Below are 9,718 nucleotides of genomic sequence, written 5' to 3'. Positions count from 1 at the left end.
ATGTAAGATTCTCTTATATAGATACTTGTTCCTGGTGTCCCAGGCAGTTCAGAAAGGGAGACGTTCCTAAGGGAATGTTGGGGTTTGGTCCAACCTGTAAAATATTTTTACAGCCAATTTGAATTGAGTCCTGGAGTCTTCTTTTCTTCAGCTAAGGGATGCTAACATCTGCCTCTGATCTTCACCTTCTGTGACTCTGGATTATTTTACTGATTTATTTGTACTCTTGGAAGTAATTCCTCATCATGCTTCTTAACTGCCTTACCACTTATGTCACTTGGAGCACTTACGGGTAAGTCTTGAGAGAGTTTCTCCCACGAGGTGTCAAGTTGTCAAAATTTAAGCAATGTTTCCCAAAAAAGGGAAGTCCAGGGCTGTACTGAACATCAGCACGAGCCTCAAACAATGGTGACCTGAGGGTTCATTTAACTTGATGGCGTGAAAGAATTCATAGCCAGATCTACCCAAGTGCAAGTAGGCAGCCTTTACTTCCAAAGTAGCCCTATTGCGTCTGGATGGAAGATTCTGTTAAGTGGAACAGCTGAGAAGTATTATCACACTTTAGTTCAATATCACATAGATCATTTACATTGAATTTGGAGCTTCCCTCCTCTGTGGTTAATGGTTAAGAGTGTGGGCTTTGGAGCTAGGATGTCTTTGTTCCAACTTGGTTCTATCCTTCACTCACAGGGTAGTAGCAAAGAAATTACTGTTCCTCTTCAGACTTCAGTTTCCTTATCCACAAAATGAGAAAAAGAGTGGAATGTGCCTTGCTGGAAATCATGAGGATGAAATGAATAATTCATTTAGCACTTTATAGGTACTTGATATCTGTAAACTATGATGAGTATTTGTGGTTCAGGAGCATCTCAGGTTCCATTTCTTTGGGTTGCACCATTCTGGAGACACATGGATGTGTCTTTTTAGTTAAAGACACATGTCCATTTTGTTATTACTGATTATTACTGTTATTGCTGATAGAATCAACCAACCCATGCATTTGATGAGATTGGGAGTCCCTCTGCTCACAGGAGTAGCACTTATTAACCTGGAGGACACCTGTGAAAGTAAACGCTGATCCCGGTGCCCCAGGCCTATCAAAGTTCAGAAGGAAGAAGAACCCTCACAGACACTGCACATACAGAGATAGAGAAGGAGAGAGAGAGTGTGAGAGAGAACATTTTCTATTTTATTTGCCTTCCAGAAGCCCGAGTACACTGGCAAGTGAGCGAGTGATGAGAGAGAGGACAGTTGTGGCTTTTGTCATTACAGTCAGATGCTGCTTTCTCTGAGCTTCTTCCCATTCCTAGGACTTTCACAGAGCAACATGGACTCACTGAGAAGTATGAATGGAAACCTGTGTATTGCTTATAGTCCCTGTGGACTTTTGTAGAGCCCTGAAAACTTTTTCTTAATTATCTGAATTTTTGACTAGATAACTCATCCAAATGGTTCAAACATTAAAAAAATAGAAATAGTGGAAATTCTTTCCCTTTTTCCAGTTCTCACTCACCTCTCAGTAGGTAAACCTTATTCCTTATTCCTTCTTTAGTATTTCAGGTTCACCACATGAAATCATACCAGCAGGACTGGTGACGTGGGTGTGGAGAATGCATGCGTAGTCACGCAGGACCCTGGGTTCAGGAGGGCCCTGCCTTTGATTTAATGCTCTGCTATTGCTGTCCTGCAGTTCTTGGTAATTGTTGACTCCCCTGCCCCTCCATTTCATTTTGCACAGGGCCCTGCAATTTATATGGTCGGTATTGAATGCTTGACATGGTACTTCAGTTTGCTTTTTGGCTTAACTATATGTCTTGAAGATCTTTTCATATTTATACATAAAGAACTGTCTTGCTGTTATGATTTTTTTTTACAGCTGCCTAATAGTTTATCCTCGAGGATTAAAAATTAAAGTGATATACATGGCTGCTTTAGAATCCCTGTGCCAGTATTCCAGTCCTTCGATGCTTCCAAACTTGGGAGAGAGCAAAAAGATTGATTGAGAGAAGTAGCAGAAAAATCTTCCCTCTGCCTGGACCCCTCGTTCCACCCGCCTGATTTTAGAAGCCCTCAGAAGCAACTCTCATTTCCTTACTAGCTTCCTGAGCAGCAGTGTCCCCCAGTCTCCAGGGCTCTTTCCTTGCCACCCCCCACCTCACTTTACCTTTCAATTCATGGTTTCTGAAATTCTTGACAAGGAATCATCTGGGCTCCATCAGTCATGGAGAACTACTTCTGTCTTTGCCTCGATCTGGAGACAAATACTTTGGGCTGAAGGACATAGTGGTCACCAGAGACACACACTTTTAAAACTCCCCTTCCATTTCTTCTTTATTCTTTCTAATCATTATTTCTGGATAAATCTGTGGTCATGGCCCAACAATGTGGCTGCTTTTCAGAAGACAGCCTAAGCCTTCCCTCCTAAGGAATCTCCCAACTGTTGCAAGGCACCAGAGTAATGTCCTGAAGCCCATAACTCATTCTGAAACAGCCAATAGCTCTGGCTCCATTACAGACCTACATCCTTGAAGCTCTCCCTCAGAGTTCGATAGGACTGTTCGCTCATTCAGGGAACAATCCCCAGTAGTAGGAAGTGTACTGTGCCATAGCCGTTCCGAGCCGCCATCCCTTCAGAGGAGAACAGAGCTTTCTATGAAGTCCACATTCCCTGGCTAGTGCCGGGGCCTTGGACATGAGCACAGAAGTGCTGGGGCACAGGACATGAGCACATGTCCTGCCTGTCACTCCTCTTCTGGCCACGGCTTGGGTTTGAGGACCTGGATTTGGGTAGCTGTGCCAGGTTGAACTGTTCGGGTGTACAACTGTGCCAGCAGCATTTCTGCAGAGCTGCACAGAGTGCTGGCCACCCAAGGCCTGCAGTGGCCACCTAGGCCCTGGCTTGCACAAGAGCTGGATGGTGCACCCACTGGCATGCATTCATGTGGGGTGTAGACACATGGAAGGGAGCGGTGGAACAGGTGGGTGGGACAAAGGCCACAGTCTAGTTATGTTACCGCCTCCGTTCCTTACCAGGGAGGAGAAACCACAAACCACTCAATGGCTTACTGCTCCTTGTTTCAATCAAGCCATACCCTCGGCACCTGAAAGGAAGATTAACTAGATGCTAAAAATGCACTTTAGGAGTCCAATTCCACTGCCAGGGACAGCTTCCAGGTACCCTGAGACTCCACCGGGAGAAAACAAGGCTACACTTCCAATTAAACACCATATTGAGTACTTTGGTCTCGGCACATTCTATTTGTTTAGTTTATTTGAATATTTGATAAGAGTGCTGGGGTGGCAAAAAATTAATTAAAATAAGAAAGAACGATCTTAAGAGAGAAGGGGGGGGGAATGCTAAGAAGCCGTAGATGGCTTCTCCCCACACCTGCCAGCAATTAATTAATCGCTAATCCGTTCATTATTTCCAACTTAGGAATCTCTGTCCCCTGGACAAAAAAAAAGGTTATTATTTTTTAAATGTCTAATTAAAACATGTAGAAAGAGAATCTTTGAAATGGGTTTGGCCACTGCTAATCACATCTGTGATATGGCTGGAAGTTGTTGACGTGCAGTCTTGGGGCTTTCTGGAATTGGAGAAATCCTTTCTCATCAAAACACTGAGCCCTTGAGGCCTCTTTTCCTTACAGCTCACCATGTGCTGCTTCTCAGCCCAGGTATCAGTGGGCAAGGACAGGCTTGACCATCAACAGCGAGATCTCTTCCGTCTTCCTTACGGTGGGTGGAAGGGGAGGAGGGAGGATTTCTCCCGCAGTCGTGGGGGCAGCTGGTTGGAATCGATGTATTTATAATAGTGTTATGGAGACGTAATTGACGCTCTCTGAAGTTCACCCTAGATTGTACTTGAACCCTCTGCAGCTGACTCAGGACAGTGCTGTATCTGTGCTTGGTCTAGGAGCGATGGATGGAGTTGTGAGTTTTGTGCATCTCTATCCAGGGCCGAGCCCAGCGTCTTTATCCCACAGCCCCAGGCCCACACAAGTGCTTGTCACCCTATTTTTCTATTACCCGCTCCCCCTTCTTCACGCTAGCAGCTGAGAATCTTTACCCAAGGTGATTTATAGCCGTGTGTGTCAGGATGGGTCTGACACTGATTGAGTCCCTTATCTCCCTCCTGTCCTCCCTGCTGACAGCCTCCCCCTCAAGTATCAATCAGGGCATCAGCTCCCTACTTCTGGGGGAGCCAGGGGCTGTCAGGGAGGCATTCTAGCTGTCATCTTCATCCGAACTGCCACCTGCCCTTCAAGGCTTAAAGGTACACACACTCTTCGCGACCAAGCTGCATGGCTGGGGAGGATTCCACGTGTTTTGGACAAATTTGGGGAATCTGGTGTCTAAGTGGCAGCACAGGGGACTTTTACTTGCATCAGCTGCTCAGCCTCTGAATCCCCGGCAGGGTGTTGATGGGGGTGGCGACAGCCTCACCTGGCAACACCAGCATGTTGTCCTCCTGGCAGGCCCAGCCCAGGAGCCTGGTGAGTGCTGAGGCTGACGCTCTGGCAGAGTGCGGATGGGCCAGAGGGGTGGCCACCGACGCCAGGTGATCCAGGAACCAGGAACAGGCGTGGAGGTGCAGGCCCTGAGGACTCGGCTGGGGAGAAGAGCTCGGAGGGCTGGGGAGTGAAACAGAGCATCCCCTAGGTCTGGCTTTTGCATCGGCCCCAAATGCAGTGACATTTTCTTTCTTGGCTGCTTTGAAAAAGGAAGTGAGGGGAAAACGGGGACTCTGATGTTGAAGATGGATGGGGCTTAGCCCAACAGAACCGCTTGGAAGGTTCCCCAGCAGGAAAGGGCTGGGGCGCATGTCCCGAGAAAGCTGCAGAAAGATCGGGCAGCTTGAGCCTGGCCGGCGGGGAGCGCCCGGGCTTTATAGGCGTCGTCCTGGGGTGCCTGGGGCTCGCTGGGCCACCATGGGGTGACGCTGGCAACAGGAGCCCCGGGAACCGGCCGGGCGGGCCGCGGTGAGGAGCTCGGCACAGGGGTGAGGCCAGGGTACCCCGCTCGGTGGTGGTGTGCGGGGGCACCTGCCCGGGCCAGAGCCTGCCTGTCCCCGGCCTGGCCTGGTGGCACATTTGACTTTAAAAGCCGATTCAGCGGGCTGGTCCCTCGGCACGTGAATGGCATCTGGAAGGAGCAGAAATCCCATTAAGGAAGAACTATTGACCCATCTGTCTGCGTGCTAAGCTTCCATTTGTGACCTGTGATTCTTGAATGTGGGGAGTGCTAATTGGAGAAGAGAGATTAGAGAGAGGAATTGGGCAGTGACTGTGTGTGACACTGGATGGCCAGGACTTGAAGGCCGCTTGACCTGTTGAGTCCTCTTGGCCATTGAAAAATGGAGACTCCCTGTTCCTGGTGCCCCAGAACTTGTTGGTCCAGAGGGGCCCCAAATGCAGTGTGTCTTACTCACCTCAGTCATCCTGCTTGTCTCCTGCACAGGTTCTCTGGCACCTGCTAGCTCCTCACCGGTCCGTGTCTAGGTCGGGAAAGGCTGGAAACGCAAGCAAACTGGGGGACCAGCAGCGACGATGGCCAGGCACATTTTCAGGGATGCAGGTACACCCAGGATGAAAAGCAAATTATCTGACTGCCCCTCCTCCCAAAAAACCCCACCCTCACCCTGTCTTTTTTCAAAAAATATTTTATTTATTTATTCAGGAGAGACACACAGAGAGAGGCAGAGACATAGGCAGAGGGAGAAGCAGGCTCCCTCTGGGGAGCCTGATGTGGGACTCGATCCCAGGACCCCAGGATCACTACCGAAGCCAAAGGCAGACCCTCAACCACTGAGCCCCCAGGCGCCCCCGACCCTGTTTTAAGGCCATAGACAGGTGTCAGACACCGCAGTCATAGTTGGTGTTTCATGTAGCATGCAGGTCGAATCTGCTTCAATTGGTTGTGGCTGCCACTGCGGCCCCCCTTCTGATTAGTATAGCTGAATTAACTGCCCTGCTTTTGGGCTCTGCTCTCGCCATGCAACACAGATTGCAATAGTGGGGTGGCAGGCAGTGGTGGTGGGGGCTGTGGTAGGGAGGGGAGCGCGGGGACCGTCCACCTTGTTAATGTAACGCTTCCTTATTTTATTTTATTTTTTTTTAGTAACGCTTCCTTATGTGATGGGAGCCGAGAGCAGCCTGTAATGAATTTCTCCTCTGGTAATCATTCACCAGTGCATTGTGACCCGTGTGTTTTTGCTGTGCTACACATTTCCAGACTTTCCGCAGTGACTTGTCAGCACCTAGTAAAAATGAATTGGACACGACCCATCTTCGTGAAATGCCCTCCCCAGCTGCCTTTCGTCTCGGTTGAGAGAAGGAGTAGGTGGGACCACCTGGAACGGCAGCCGTGGACTCCAGGGCTGTGGTCTGATTCCAGGCCCATCTCGCAGGCAGATTAATGCAGGCGTGCCAAGTCCGTGGGCGCTCTTGTTATACTGAGCCATGTTCTGTGGTCCAAATGGTTCCAAAGTGGCCTTTGCCTTTTGCACCTGTTGTTTCTTGCTGCATGATGAGCTGTGCAGGCAATTTCTTTCATCGAGAAGACATGGGTGCAAGCGGTGGTACAATTAGGCATCTGGGCACCCCATGGGTTCTTACCAACTCTGGTGTGAAGACGCATTGATGGCGGGGGACAAGGCCATCGTCTGAGTCATACGCATGAGTGTTGCCATCTGCAACTGTAATTCTAGCCACGTGGTCAATCATAAGAAGGGGTTTACAACCAGCTTTTACTGCATTTGTAGATCGTGATGATTAAACAACAGATGGGAAACCCAACCAAGATTTTTAATCTCTACCTCTTCGCTGATGGAGCGACGGAGGGCTAAGGGAGTCACTCACGGCCTCTGTCTAGGGCTGAGTCTATAATTGGGGCAGGCATCCTCCTGATTTCCTGCGCCTATCTTGTACGCTCATTCTTATCAGACCACAAGCACCGAGTGTGGTTTTGAAACAACGGTCTCTGAATCCTGGGAAGGTTCTGGGAAGCTTATGGTGAAGATGAAGCCCCTCGATTAGGGTTGAGAGAGAATACAGGATACCCAGTTACACTGAAATTTCAGATAAACAGTAACTTTTCAGCTTAAGTATGTCCCAGGTATTAGACATTTAAAAAAAGTGAGACTTTTTAAAAAAGACAAGTTGCTTTTTAAAATTGTGGTAAAATATACACAACATAAATTTACTCTTTTAACCATCTGTAAGTGTACAATTCAGTGGCATTAAGTACATTCACAATGTTGTGCAACCATCACCACTATCCATCATCTCAAATCCTGTACCCGTAAAGCAGTAATTGCCTATCCTTCCTGCCTCCAGCCCTTGGTAACTTCTAATCTACTGTCTGTCTGTCTCTGGATTTGCCTGTTCTCGGTACCTCATCTTAGTGGAATCGTATGATGTGTCCTTCTGTGTCTGACTTAGTTCACTTAGCACGGTATCTTCACGTGTCATCCCTGTTGTAACATGTATCAGAATGTCACTCCTTCTTTTTTTTTTTTTTTTTTTTTTAGAATGTCACTCCTTCTTAAGGCTGAACAGTGTCCTCCTGGATGGCTCTACTCAATTTTGCTTATTTACTTATCTGCTGATAGACATTGGGTTTGTTTCCACCTTTTGACTGTAGTGACTAATGCTGCTGTGAAGGTTGGTGCACAAGTATCTGTTTGATCCCCTGCTTTCCATTCTTTTGGGTAGAGGTGCTTAGATGTGGAATTGCTGGATCACGTGGGATTTCAATGTGTGACAGTTTGAGGAACTGCTATATTGTTTTTCCGCGGTGGCTGCATGGGATATTTTAATTTGTTAACTCTGGCAAGCGTCCGACTTTCTCAACAGCATTTTCATCTGAATATATTTAACCTAAATCATCATATTTAAATGGAAGCAGATAGTGCCCATCTCCATGGTGGAACTTGTGGGCATAATTTCTCAGGGCAGACTCTAGGAAACCTACTTGCAGGGCTTCCTCTAGAGTGAAGCATACATAGAAGTGAGGGGAAATGAAAACCGCCTAGCCTCTGGCCTGTACACACTGGGCAGCTTGAAGCCCATCACAAAGGAGAACGTATACACGTCATTCATTCATTCAGTGAACATTTCTTGTGTTTGTACAGTAAGTGCCAAGTATGAGTTGGAGGTCCTGATACAAAGGTGAACAAGATGCTTCTCACCCACCCCCCTCTTTCCCCCCTTCCCCCTGCCAAGTCTCCCTCGGGCTCTGAATCTCTGTGCATCCTGGCCCTTCATGCTCTCCCCCTGCCCTTCCCATTCATCTGACTCACCCTGAGGGCTCAGCTCCCAAGGGCCACAGTGCTCAGGCTTCCCTGACCCCTCACACATTCACGGTGTTCCACGTATCACTTCAGAGCTCCTGCCACACTTGTTCTGGTAGATTTGTGTGGCTATTTGATTCACTGTGTCTTTCTAGACTGTAAGCTCCCTGAAGGCTGGGACCATGTCTGTTATGCTTATCATAGTCCCCAACCCCAAGCACCTAGCAAGGCACATGGGAGGTATTTAATGTAAAATGTGTCAACCACATGCATGTATTCATGCATAAATTCTCTTCTCAAGAGCTAGTGGGGGACAAGCAAAGCACGTCCACGTCTATGTAAATTGCTGTGAGTGAGAGTGAGGGGCTCTGGCAAAGGGAGCACTTCTGCTGAGACGAGCTTGGAGCTGGGCCAGCTCCACAGCAGAATCAAGCCCAAGGATATGCTCCTCGCGCCTCTGCAGAGGGGAGCCGGCGAGAAGGTAGGGACAGGAGGCTCTGCAGAGCTTTACCCTGGCAGAGCTGTGTGATGCACATTCAGACAACCAAACAGAACTGTTCCACCGGCCAGGATGTCAGAGCTCGGGGCTTGGAGTTCCCTTAGCCCCAGTGCCCTCTTCCCAGATGCGAAAGCCAAAATGTGCATGACCTTCCCGAGGTCACAGAGCTAGAGGTGGAACTGAGGACCCTGGTCTCCCAAGCTCTGGGACCAGAGCTCTCGCTCCTCCTCGGCATGTCCAAGGGGATAAGAGCCCTGCTGCTTTCGAACCCTCTAAAGGTTTCTTTGACCTCCCCTAGGATTTAAGCCTCGTTGGCTGGGAATGGAAATGTGAGCGCTCCGGAGATGGGAGGTGAGGGTTGGGGCTGGTGGGGGGAAAGGTTGGGAAGAAGGGCAAATCCAGAAAGGCTGCCCGCCGTGGCTCTGGAGGCAAGGCCCTGCCAGGGCGGTTGTGTGTGAAGCTTGGCAGGCGGTGGGGCGGCCAGCGGGCTCTCGGAAAGGCTGCGCTTCAATTCCCAGCGGAGGCAGTCAAGGGCTTCAGGATGGAGATTTATTAGCAGGGCTGCGCTCCAAAGCAGGCCAACCTGGCCCTGCAGACAGCGCTGAGCAGCCTGGGGGCTGTGGAGGCTGCAGCCTGCACTTCGCAAGCACAACTGCTTGGGGTTCCAGGGGACTTGGTTTGAATGGGGGTAGAGGAGGGTCTGCGCCAGACCACAGCCGCCGGGGCGTGCTGGTTTGAGGATGGCCCCAGGGCAGAGCACCCCAAATCTTCACGTCCCAGGTCCTTGGCCCGGGCACTTACCTCTCCGGGATGGAGGGTTTTCTGGCTCTCTCTGTGTGCACACGGGCCTGGATGGCCCTCAGGACCTCAGGGCCTTTGCACCCTGTGTCAAGGACCCGCTTGGGCTGGAGAGGGGGACCCTGCTA

The sequence above is a fragment of the Vulpes lagopus genome, chromosome 22 (assembly GCF_018345385.1).
Source record: "Vulpes lagopus strain Blue_001 chromosome 22, ASM1834538v1, whole genome shotgun sequence".
In the NCBI taxonomy this organism is placed as follows: Eukaryota; Metazoa; Chordata; class Mammalia; order Carnivora; family Canidae; genus Vulpes; species Vulpes lagopus.
Note: the sequence above shows the minus strand (reverse complement) of the source record.